The sequence below is a fragment of the Gopherus flavomarginatus genome, chromosome 9 (genome assembly GCF_025201925.1).
Source record: "Gopherus flavomarginatus isolate rGopFla2 chromosome 9, rGopFla2.mat.asm, whole genome shotgun sequence".
NCBI classification, from domain to species: domain Eukaryota; kingdom Metazoa; phylum Chordata; order Testudines; family Testudinidae; genus Gopherus; species Gopherus flavomarginatus.
Genome location: NC_066625.1, coordinates 50,163,070 through 50,176,140, shown reverse-complemented (window position 1 = coordinate 50,176,140; position 13,071 = coordinate 50,163,070). Strand labels below are relative to the sequence as shown.

General features: G+C 52.0%; 1 protein-coding gene across 1 annotated transcript in view; it reads right to left on the bottom strand.

The window, feature by feature from the left end:
• MYO9A (myosin IXA) overlaps positions 1–8,792 on the bottom strand; it is a 566,016-nt gene extending 557,224 nt beyond the window's left edge. The window contains exon 1 of the mRNA XM_050968015.1: positions 8,783–8,792. The gene's annotated coding sequence lies outside the window, so the exon portion shown is untranslated. The remainder of the gene's footprint in view (positions 1–8,782) is intronic.
• Positions 8,793–13,071: the final 4,279 nt, after the last annotated feature.

Sequence of the window (13,071 nt, the reverse complement as noted above, 5' to 3'; positions counted from 1 at the left end):
GTGGCATTGGGGAAGTCCCCACCCCACACTGGGCCTCAGTTTCCCCTCCTAACCTTTGCCTGCCTTGGCTTGTTCGATTGCAAGCTCTCCGGGGCAGGGACCGTCTCTCGTTATGTACCTACAACGAAGCCCTGGTCTCACTTAGGGCCTCTGGGCACTACTGTAACACAGACGACACTGGCCCAGCATGTATGGGGCTCCCTCAGTCTTGAGCCCCCTCCTCCCTGTTGCACGTGACAGTTGATTTGGCAGGGAGATCTGGCTAACGGGGGTAACAATCGCCAAACGGATGGATGAAGAGACACACTGTCTTCAGCAGAGGGTCATGTGCCTGGGTAGCAGGAGCACACAGAGGACCCAGTGGCAGCCATCCTCACCCACCACCATGGCTCTCTCCTCCCTCAGCACAGCCAGTGGCAGCAGCCAGAAATTTGCTTTAATCCTTAACACACCTGGCCACATGCCCCCGTGGAATAACGCCTGGCTGGCCTCACTGGAGTTACACTGCTGACTCAGCTGGCCCACTTGCTGCAGCATTCCCCCCCTCTTCAGGATCCAGGGTGCTACAACCACCAGAAACACAGTGTCAGGGAAACCCTTAAGGGACCCTTTGCTCCTCAGTACTCATGTCCAGGGCATCAGGAAAACCCCTTTATAGCTGGGGTTCCCCTCGAATATGACATTTAAAAGGCAGGACCTCAGATCCCCTCCTTCTCACCCACCCCCTTTATATAGGCAGCGTTTCAATAAGCCTGAGCTGGCTGTTTGCAGGGGGAAAGTCAGCCAGGGACTCCAGGCATTGCCGGAAAGAGGAGCTCTGCTTCTGTACACAACATCTGCCAAGCCACTCTAGATCCCACGTGGTAACTGACACGGAGCAAGACGAGGCCACACCACGGAAGGGTCACGGTCCCTTCTCAGCTGGGCAGGATCTGTGCCTGGGCTTGGAGATGTTCCCCAGCAGGACAAGTGGACTACATCGCAGTATGACAGTTGCATTAAGGGTCTGTATTCTCCCTGTCCCCATGCAGAAGCATGTTACCCCCAAGAGAGGAGGCACAAATCTCTGAACTAATTGCACGTAGATATCCACTGCTTGGACAAGCCAGGTCCCTGGATGGGGGTGGGGGGAGGACAACACTCGGAGGATATACTTACGATATGGAGAAAGACAAGGGGGGTAAGGGAATATCTTGAGCTCTGTGTGATTCAAAAGCTTGTCTCTCTCCCCCAACAGATCTTTTGTTGGAGCAACATATTCCCTCACCTGCCTCATCTTCCTCCTTATCCTGGACTGACATGGCTACAACACCACTGTATACAAGATATGCAGGAAGGCTTTCACAACCTGAGAATTAAGCATACCACCAGCTGATGCCATCAGTCACCAAATCCAGTCTGAACTGAGTGCCATGTATTCAGAAAACACTGAAGAGGGAAGGATGAGGCTTAAACTAAGCCCCACATTTCCCAAGAACTGAAAGATCATCCAGATTAGGAAGGCAACAGTTGTTCATGTACCTCAGAACCCATCAGTGTGTCGCTCTCATGGTCAGCGCAGCGCCCAGCAGCCCCCAAAGCAGAGCACCATCACTGCCCCAAGTCTGCTCAGCCAATTCTACCCTGAGGCTCTTGACTGACCAATACCAGGCAAGTAGCCAGGGAATTTATGCCAGTTGGCTCCCACTTCAATTCCAGTTCTCTTGTCAAGTTCCTGCTTGTGTACGAGGCTGCTACCATCCCAGGGCAGGGATGTGGCCACCTCAGCAGAAGAACTTAACACAAAGATACTTCTCTTCCCCACCCACATCCGTGTTCAGTCCAAGGCTAGTCACACTGTTAACTAGGCTTGGAAGGATTTGATTTTTTAATTGGTAAATGTCAATTTCACCATACACATGCAAGCCAGTGGGAAAATATATGCAACAATAATCAACATGTACAGCTAGGTGAAGAAAGAAAAATGCTGTTTGAAAAGTTGGTAATGTTTGATTGAAGGCTCTTTACTTTGTATATTTTGACATGGGATGTTGACAAGTTGTGTGTTAGCCATGAGAATGCTTCAGATGGCATTAAATTGTGATTGCCTCAGCGCCCCTTCATTTCCTGCAACTGTGCAAATTTAAAATCAATAAAAATGGAAAAAATGCCTAAAGCCCAGAAATTTGTGCAACTGTGTAAATTTAAAAATCAATAAACATTCTCTGGATATCAAAGTATGAAAAGATCAAAATCCTATTCTGCCATGCATAGTATTAACACCAAATACAATGAATACCTGAGATCTAGCTCTATATTAGTCATGCTAGTGATCATGACAGTATTTCGCTCATTCCATCTAATAATAAATAATAATAATAATAATAATAGGAGATATACCTACCTCCTAGAACTGGAAGGGACCTTGAAAGTCATTGAGTCCAGCCCCCTGCCTTCACTAGCAGGACCAATTTTTGCCCTGGATCCGTAAGTGGCCCCCTCAAGGGCTGAACTCACAGCTTCGGGTTTCGCAGGCCAGCGCTCAAACCACTGAGCTATCCCTCCCCTCTAGGTACAATAGATAACTACACTTTGAGTACAGTCTTTCAACCAGTTGTGCACTAACCTCACAGAAATTTTATTTAGGCTACATACATTTCCCTAGTTTGCTTATGAGAACGTCATGCAGACCTGTGTCAAAAGCCTTACCAAAAATCAAGGTATAGCACATCTACTACTTCCCTGCTATCCAATAGGTCAGCTGTCCTATCAAAAGGAGGCAATTCAGTTACTTTGGCATGATTTGTTCTTGACAAATCCATGCTGAATATGCCTTATAACCCTATTATCCTCCAGGTGCTCACAAACTGATTGTTTGATAATTTGCTCTAGTATCTTTCCAGGAATTGAAGTTAGTATCTATCTTTAAAAAGTCAGCATGTTACCCTTCTCCAAGCTTCTGGGAGTTCTCCCATCCTTCAGGAGTTCTCAAAAGATAATTGCTAATGGCTCCAAGGTTGCTTCAGTTAGTTCCTTATGACTAGAGAGAAACACACCTTAAAAACACGCTGCAGCCGGGGCAGAGTGCACACAGCATGTGGCGTAACCCAAGGGCAGGCCTAGAACAACACACAACCTGCTTCCTGCAGGGACCCCAGTGCCGCTGACAGCACACAACAGGAAGCCCTTATCAGGCTCATCAGCATGAAGAGGGAATGCATGGAAGGAGATGGAAAACTCACAGCTACGTAAACACTTGCACCACTGGCCGCACACTCTGCCCCGAGATCCAACCCACATTGAACCAGAGCCCAGGCAGGAGGCTCCTGCCATGCTCACCCAGCCCAGGGGACAGCGACACAAACACTCATTAAAGTAGGGCTCAAAGAGGGTTTAGGGGACTCTTTATCCCCACTGCTGTTCAAGAGGCTCAACTCCTAGGTCTCCTGGGGCACATCCTGATCAAAGACCCATCCTGCCACTAAACACCCCACACTGATGGAGACAGGGCATCACCGTGGCGATTGCACCAGGCATCCTTCAACAGACATGTCGTACTCTAGACCTGCAGGGGGACAGGCAGTCCTGAGGCTCACACACGATGGGAGCATCAGGGCAGGCAGACAGGTACAGAGGATGCCAGGGGCCAGTGCAGGTGGAAAGCCCTTAGGAGGAAGTGGACACCCGGGTGGGAAGCCACGGACTGGGCAGAAGAAAAGCAAGAGTGAACATTGGGAAAGAGCATGGCCCATTGTGAAGCTAGGACGTGTCTCAGACTGCCTGCAGCCACCTCGGATGCTAGTTCTCTGGACCCCATGAAAAGCCTAGTGCCAGCAGAAGGCTCAAAATGGGGGCTCCCTTCCCCCACTGCCCAAAGGAGATTTTATTGTATATGTTATACACACTGGTGTGTGGTTCTGAGGCAGACGCCCCGGGAACAGTTTGGGAGGCAGTTTCCTCATGGCTTGTCCCACAAAAACAGTGGAGCCAGCGTTCCCATGTTGTCCAGGTACCACCAGAGGTCAGGATGCTCCCAGCTCCCCTGAAGTCCTGGGACAGTGCATCAGCCTTTGCTCCAGCCAGTCTCACAGTTGCTGCACTGTGGCACCTGCCAGGAGCCGTTCCTGTGGAAAGCCGCACACGCACTGCCCGCTCCTCACACCTGGTCACATAGCCTCCCCAGCACAAGGACAGGCTGATCCTGGGTGATCATCATGCAGAGGATAAGGTGTATTCCAGTACAGAGGGTTTGCACAAGGCAAAGGCCGTGCATATATCCTCTGGGGAGAGGGGAAGGCTATGGGCAAGGTGGCTGGAGCAGAATTGCCACAGCTCCTGCACTGCATCCAAGTGGGCCAGTGAAGGGTGGTGCTATGAGGTTTAGGATCGGGCTCAGCTGCTGACCCTCAAACTCCATGTAAGCACCCCACGGGCAGCAGCTGTGGCTGGATTCCCCAGCAACGGCCAAGTGAACTCAGGCTCATGCAAGCAGAGCAAGTTTCACCCAGTGCGATTTCGATGCTCAGTTTGTCATTTACCACCAGCTCTTCCCACACCTCACACCATATCCTGCACCGGCGCTGTCCTGAATTCTCCACCTCTTTGCTCTGCTCAAAAGCCCCCGCCTCCAGTTCCAACTTCCACACCATAAAATCACAGTCAAAGTGGGCTACAACGTCCAAAACACAGCTTCCCTCTTCATCCAAACTGGGGCAAGAGTAAATCAATCAAATGCAGTTCCCCACTTTAACCTCCTTCCGGACTGCCTGAAATAGCATTAGGTGCTCAGAAAACTAGGTTACAGGTCCAGGTTGCATGGTGCTCAGATGCACCAGGCCTTCAGTCTAACCAACTGACTAAGGTACAGTGCCAAAGAGGAGCGTAATTAGGAGTGCAGTGTCTGCGTTTCTCTCTGAAGAAACAAACAGAGGAGCACGCTGACCCAGAGTCAGGAAAGCAACCTTAATTCTGAAATCAGGTCCTTTGCCTTTGGTCCCCTGTTTGGTCCCCACGCAGTGTCCTCACTCACCAGCCAAACAAAATGCCAACCCTGCTTTCTCACCCTTTACCTAATAAGTGTCCCCAGGCATCCAGATAACAGCCTAGAAATTGGAAACAAAACTAAGCTCTGTCACATGCTCGTTGCTGCACATCTAACCGGATTTCTGCTACAATCCCCAGGGAGTGGGGATGTGAGAGTCACCAATAGTAAGGGTTAGACATTTGTGTGACAACCACCAAGATGTGAACACTCAGCCTGGAGCTGGGGTAAGGAAGTTACATTTTAGGAAAAAAACCAAGTTCAGGAAAGGAGATCCCAAGCACAAGAGAATGCTCGGGAGTTGTTCAGTCCAGTGTTTCAGAGATAGCTCTCTGGCTAGGGGCTGAGTCCACTGCCCTGTTTCTTTAAATCACAAGAATCTAGCAGACCCGGGACTAGTGGAGTCAGGCAGCTCTAGCTGGCTGGCCACAGTCTCGAGGTCAGTAGCAATCAAAAGTAATTATCTCCTGACTGTTTGGTAGCCTGCATGCTGCAGGTCCGGTTCCTAGTGACCACGTGTCCATACTAGCAATCTAAGCAGCAAGACCAAGGACACACAAACAATGCAGAATGAAGCCATCTCTTCCCCATGTTCCCTGTTGACATAAAGACCCCCAGGGTGATGCACACCGGACTCTTATCTTCCCTGCTAGCCATGTTCTAAGTGTCAGGCAGCTGGGCTAAATGCACTGAAAAAAGGTGAAGTCTAAATAGCTATGAAAGATGCCACGTGTTTGGAAGAAGTGAAGTCAGCCAGTCAAAGCGCATCTCAGAAATCCAAGCCCAGCGCGGCAGCACCGGTCTCCTACATATCCCAACACGCCAAGGCAAACAAACATTCTCAATCCAAGAGAGTGCTCCGCCTGCTGAAAGAATTAACACGCACCAGTGCGGGGAGAGGGTGTTATTCAGATGCTCGTATTAACAAGGAAGGAATGAAATGTAATAAAGCAAAACAAACAATGCAGACTCTGTTAGTGCTGAGATTCAAAGGGAGGCCAGGCCTCGCTTTACAGGAAACAATGACTCCCATTTCCCAACAAGAAACAGTGTGGAGCTTCATTTGTTCATTAGCATATGGAGAAAGCGCCAGCAGCCTGGTAAATGACCCAGCAGCATGTCTGATGAGATGCAATAAAATGGAGAAAAGAGAAAGTGTGGGGAAAACTTTGTACCCCAGCTAAATAAAAGTCTGCTTTACCAGTGTATAACCGTATGCTCCGCAACCCAGTTTACAAATGGATCAACGAAACTCATCAAAAACACAGAGCTTCTAAAATCTGCCCAGAAACATTCACACACAAGAAGCCTGAACATGTCAGCAGCAGAACATTGCCTGCTAATCTGTCAACGTGTCCAGCCCTGTTCAGAGTTGGGGAGCTATGCACATGGCAGAGACAGGCTTCCACAGTCCTGCTCTCCAGGACTAAGGCTCAAAGGCAGCACACAAAGCAAGAACTGTGTAGGGAGAAGTTAGAAGAAACCACAAGTTCTCACTGACTGCCCTCCTCCTCCTCCTTCCCAGCAATTCATTTCTGTATGATGCAAGCTTTGGCGCTGGCACCAAGACCTGCATGGAATTGCTCCTGGCCATCTGCACTGTTTAAAGATGGCAAGAGAAAACTCCTCATTCCCTTTCCTGCTCTCTGGATCTACAGAACCAGCTGCACCAAAACCCAGCTGCTATGTAGCCCCTTCTAAGACATGTCTGGGTTTTGTGCCCACTCTGCTGTTCAAGGGGGCATCTGCATTAAAGTGGCAGGAAATCTTGCAAACAGAAGCAACAGATGACAGACTATCTCCACCCAAACAAGGAGTTGCAGCCATCATCCCCATTTCAAACCAAGCTATACCCACCCTAACCTCCCCCCATTTGAAAAACTGGCAAAACAGACCAGCTTTGCAGCATACCCAGAGTGTGCCAATGAACCAAGAGGGAAGTGAATTCCAAAGTCAAGGGGCCCACCCTTACTGAAAATGTTCTACTCACGGTTTCCTGTGGTTTAATTAAGCCTGAAGTGGCCCTTAGGACAGAGGAGCAATTGCCCAGTAACTTCTAGGGTCCCTCAATAAGAAAGCAGCAGAATTACTCAATGACTCCATCTGCCCCATTAGAGCCACCATACATAGGGAAGGTAGCTAATCGCTCTAAAGGAAGGGATCACTAGGAGGGGAATCACTCCCAAATACCAACTACTGCATCTCCGAACCCCAGATTGACTGGAGTCCAAGAGACCTGAGGATCCAGGTCCTGACACAGCTGCCTTGCCACCACTTCATTAATAACAGGGGACTCAGGACAGAGCAATTGGTAGAGAGCTGGGAACCATCAAAAGGGTTCAGTGAGGAAGGATCTTTAAGAGAAGCAGGCATCTCTCCCTCCTGAAAGGAGGTGTTGACAATGAGTGCCAATAATGGTCCCAACACCTTCCCAGTGATTTTCACCAGCCAGAAAGGACTTTGAGCTAGGACTTGTGGTTTACATCCCAGTTCCACAGGGCCTCCAGAACCTCAGCAAGCAACCCTTGGCTGAAACTCAAACAGAAAAATTCCTTGTTTGGCCCTCAGCCAGAGACACAACTTCTCTCTGAGAGATAGACAGCTCTGTCCTCAAGCAATCTCCACAGCAAAGTATTTGGAGAACTGCTAGTTGCAGGCAACCTTTAGCTCTATTACAGCTGCATATAGCCTGGATTAACCAGCTTGTGCGGCGCAGAGCACTTCTAGAGATTGGAAATCTCCAGAGGCTGCAGCAGAGGAACCCCCTTCTTCACTTCCTGTACAGCCCCAGGATGGAACTGCAAAGTCCTGTGTTCAGCCAGGCTTGGAGAGAGACTTCTGCAACTAGCACAAGAGCCTCTTCCCTCCTGCTTCACCTGTCATAGGTCAGCATCACCTCACACTGGATGAACAGGTATTTAGCGGCTATGGTATGGATAGCAGCAGGGAAGAGAGGAAGATAATCCTAGCAAGCTGTGTACAGGCTCATTCCATTAGCTTAGGAAGGCAGACCAAGAAAATAGGTCCTTCGCCTCAGCCTCAAATCAAACAGCAACAGCAAATCAGTGCCAGGGTGTAACCTCACTTCCCTGCCCCTGTCCCACCACAGCAACAACTGGGTGACACGTGTGTCATGACAGTTACAGATCCTGAGTTAACCCCACAGTATCCTCCCACGTGTGGACAGAGAGCGATTGGCCTTGCAGATTCCAACCCAGGAGGATCGGGGATACTCAACTACAGTCTCTGCCGTGCTAGGGAGCAAACTCGCACTCAGCAGGCACTGCTAGGTATGGCAGAGTCCCTCCGCCTTACAGATCAGCTGCAGCCGACACCACCTTGCCATCTGACGGCCCCCGCGTATAAGCCAGCAGATGCCATCTGGGCTGAAGGCCCCCTACACAGTAACAAGATCCGTCTCTGTCCCTGCTGCAAAAGGAGCATGAATGGAAAAGTGGGCCCCTGCCAGCCAACCCCCCGGGACATGCGCCAGGAGAGGCCAAGTGGGGTCTGAGAGTACAAAGGAAGCGCTGCTGGCACCACCTGGAGCGAACTTCCCTTCGGTCCCCTGGCACACAACACGGCAGCCCAAATATGCTGCTCCCTGTGGCCTGGCTACACTATCGCCCCACGTCCCTTTCATCACATCCAGCCCGAGCCCCTGCCCGATCCACCCCCTCTCCTCCCCAAGGCCCAGCCTGTCCCCCCGCCGGACCCAGCCTGCGCCCCTGTCCTCTCCCCGCTGAGCTCCCCAGTCTGTACCGCCCGCCCGGTCCCCGCACCATCCTCCTGCACAGCCTGAGCCCCCAGCCCCAGTCCCTGCCTCTGCCCCCAGTCCCACCCCTGCCCGGCCCCGGCACCTGGGCGGCGGCCCCTCGCTCTCCCCCCGGCTCGGCGCCGTCATCCCCAGCGACTGGTTCCAGTCCCAGCGCCGGCCGCTCGCTCCCAGTTCCCACCCAGCGGCCTCTCATTGGCTGCGAGGAGCCCGCCCCAGAGCGCACAACTTCCTCCGCATTCGCCCATTGGCTACTTCACGCCTCGTCCCCAGAACCCGCCCCGCGCTCAGGTGAGGGGCGGAGCCTGGCGGCGGCGCGTACCCCAAGACAAGGGCATCTGCTCTGCTCCCCCTCTTAGCCCCTCCCGGGCATCTTCCCCCTCCCCTTTCCCAGCCCCCCCCGACAGGCACCTCCCCGCTGCCCCGCGCATCTCCTCCCTCCCCTCATAGCCCCCCCCGCCCTGGGCATCTTCCCCCTCCCCTTTCCCAGCCCCCCCACGACAGGCACCTCCCCGCTGCCCCGCGCATCTCCTCCCTCCCCTCATAGCCCCCCCCGCCCTGGGCATCTTCCCCCTCCCCTTTCCCAGCCCCCCCCGACAGGCACCTCCCCGCTGCCCCGCGCATTTCCTCCCTCCCCTCATAGCCCCCCCCGCCCTGGGCATCTTCCCCCTCCCCTTTCCCAGCCCCCCCCCGACAGGCACCTCCCCGCTGCCCCGCGCATCTCCTCCCTCCCCTCATAGCCCCCCCGCCCTGGGCATCTGCCCCCTCCCCTTTCCCAGCCCCCCCCTCGACAGGCACCTCCCCGCTGCCCCGCGCATCTCCTCCCTCCCCTCATAGCCCCCCCCCCGCCTTGGGCATCTTCCCCCTCCCCTTTCCCAGCCTCCCCCCCCGACAGGCACCTCCCCTCATAGCCCCCCCCGCCCTGGGCATCTGCCCCCTCCCCTTTCCCAGCCCCCCCCCGACAGGCACCTCCCCGCTGCCCCGCGCATCTCCTCCCTCCCCTCATAGCCCCCCCGCCCTGGGCATCTGCCCCCTCCCCTTTCCTAGCCCCCCCCCCGACAGGCACCTCCCCCTTCCCCTCATAGGTCTCCCCCCTGGGCATCTTCCCCCTCCCATTGCCCAGGCTTCTGTCCCCTCCTCGGGCATTTCTCACCCCGCCCCTTATAAGTCCCCCGGACACAGGCATATCCTCCCACCCAACCCCGACAGGAGCATCTCCTACCCCGCCTCTCTTAGTCCCCTCTCCCCTTGCCCGACCCCCTCCAACAGGGGCATCTGCTCCTCCCCCCCCGACAGAGCCCACCCCTCCCCTTTCCCAGCAGAGGCCTGTCCCTTCTCATAGCCCCCCTGACATGGGCATCTCCCCCACCCTTTTCCCAACCCTTCTCCCCCAAACAGGGTCATCTCCTTCCTGCCCCTCATAGTCCCCACAATAGGTGCATCTCCCACCCCCTCTCTGGTGGAGTTTCTGGAAGTTGGACTGTCCCAGGCCCTAGTTTTACTCTGTACCTGGCCCCACAGCCCTCCTGCTCCATGTCACGTTGTTCCTTCTCAGGATGCTCTGCAGGGATCCTGACCAAGGAGATGGCATGGCAAGTAGCACGTGAGGCATTGGCTGGCTGATCTGAGCCTGCCACGGGGCCAGCCAAGAGTAGGATAAGTCCCTGCACTAGGTGTGTGCTGCCTCACACTCTCCAACGTGAGCCCAGTAGGGCTGATTAGATTAATGAAGATTGGGTCTCCCCTTTCCACCACAGTGGCAGCACTGGTAACGTGAGAGCAGGGTCAGATTTACTAGTCCTGATTCCCCACTGCCTTACATTGTGTGTAGTCATTTTCACGTGGGTGTCAAACGATACCAACCAGACTTGGTCCTGTTTGACACCCTCTGAGTTCAGAAGCACAAGGCACAGGGTGGAGGTTTTCGCCCACTCCTCCAACGTGTCATTAAGGTATTTATTTTGATTAATAAAGCATAAACAAGTGCCCATCCTATGCTCTGGGCACCCTTTGCATCAGTGAATTCTCCCCACAACGTACCATGGTAGGCTGTACACTTAGCTCCAATGCTTTCCACCTGGGCTTGCACTGGCCCAAGGGATCCAGTAACCCCTCTCCACCATAATGAAACCCCTCCATCTGCTGCCTCCCCACAGGCGTGGCAGAAGAGAAGTCTTGGTAGCCTTGCACTTAGCGTGCCAGCATCCAGGCTGATTGTGAAACAGCCTCATGCAAGATATTTATAGAGTGCCAATCAGCACAGGGCCCAAGTGCTATATTACATGCTGCAGCACAACTTTTCATAAAGCCACGGATCTGCGCCAAGTACCAGGATCGTCCTGAGAAGAGCCATCTGGCTTGCGATGGGGTCGAGACAACCCACCAGTGTGTCTCAGCAATAGCTCAGCCTGGCTGCCTCTCTCTTTTCTTTAGCTCTTTCTTCCCCAGCCCAGTGGTGGGCTCTTTGTGTGTCAGGGGGTTAGGGGGTGATGTTGCACTCCATATGTTTATGGAAATATGCCTATGAGTATGAATATAATGGAACTGGAAGATGCTTTACGCAAAAGGTCTCTTGTAAGGTGTCATTACAAAGTTTATGATCTACTGAGTGTGTTCATCCCATTTGTTTGCATGTATTATTTTTATGTCTGGAATTAGGTGAATAAGTTATAAACTTGTATTACCGATGTAAACATGTTAGGTGGAAGCCATTAAGAGTGATTTAGAATCAGTCACCTGTAAATGGCTCTGCTTACTTGCAAACCTTCCAGGGTACATGCAGACCAGTCCTGGAAGAATGGAGACTGGGGGGGGGGGGTGTCTCACGGGACATGTGACCATGTCACATGATAGGAATCCATCTTAAACCTGGTGCTTTTCCATTTAGAAGGAGGGGTGGGGACACAGAGAGACAAAAGATTCCTGCATTATGCCAAAGAGTTGGGGGAGGCGGGGTTGGAACAGAACAAAGGGAGCCAGTCATGAAAAATCCCCTAGTTACCACCCAAGCTGGACTTAACAAGAAGTGTACCGGGGAAAGGATTGGACCCAGACTAGGAAGGAGTCTAGTCTGTGAAAGAAGGTTATTGACTATCTCTGAGGTTGAGATTTACCAGTATTCAGTTTCTTAATGTATTAGGCTTAGACTTGCATGTTTTATTTTATTTTGTTTGGTAACTTACTTTGTTCTGTCTGTTATTACTTGAAACCACTTTAATCCTACTTTTTATACTTAATAAAATCACTTTTATTAATTAACCCAGAGTAAATTATTAATACTGAGGGGAGCAAACAGCTGTGCATATCTCTCTATCAGTGTTGTAGAGGGCAGACAATTTATGAGTTTACCCTGTATAAGCTTTATACAGAGTAAAATGGATTGGGGGGGTTGGATCCCATTGGGGTCTGGGTGCTGGAGACAGGAGTACTTGCTGAGCTGTTTTCAGTTAAGTCTGAAGCTTTGAGGGCATGGTTCAGACTCTGGGTCTGTGTTCAGAGCAGACTAGCTTGTCTGGCTCAACAACACAGGGTTCTGGACTCCCAACCCATCAGAGAAAACAGGCTCAGCTGTAGTTTCAGCACATCAGGTGACAGTCCCTAGCGGGTCTCTGTGACCAAACCCATCACAGGGGGAAGCTCAGATTCCAACACTGCAAGCAAAAGCCCAGGTTCTGGGCAAGGGTGAAAAGCAGCCAGAAGACTCCTTCAGAAAATATCCAGCATAGATAGTATTATAGGAGACACTCCCATCCCTGGCTCTTATCTAGTGCTTTTCATCAGCCAGTTGCAGAACTCTCCACAAAGGAGGGCAGTATGATTATCTCCATTTTACAGATGGGGAAACTGAGGCACAGAGCAAGAACATGCTTTGCCCCTAGCCACTCAGCTGCACAGCTAGAATTAGAACCTAGGATTCCTGAATTCCTGCCCAATGCATTAGCCACTAGGCCACACTGCCTACCACACCTATCACAGCAGGGTAATGGAGGAGCCATATGAGGCACTTCAGAGAAGTTTATTGCCTCCACCTGTGTTTTTTCCTGAGGTGCTATCATGACCCAGGCCAGTGCCTGGAGTAATGTACAATACTGCACCAGAACCAAACAATGGAACTGTCCATGCTATGAATGCTTCCCAGAAGAGTTAAGTTCTTTAAACTTAAAGCTATTAGAGCCCAACAAATCTGCCGTGAATCAGGGTACGTCTACACTACAGGATTATTCCGATTTTACATAAACCGGTTTTATAAAACAGATTGTATAAAGTCGAGTGCACG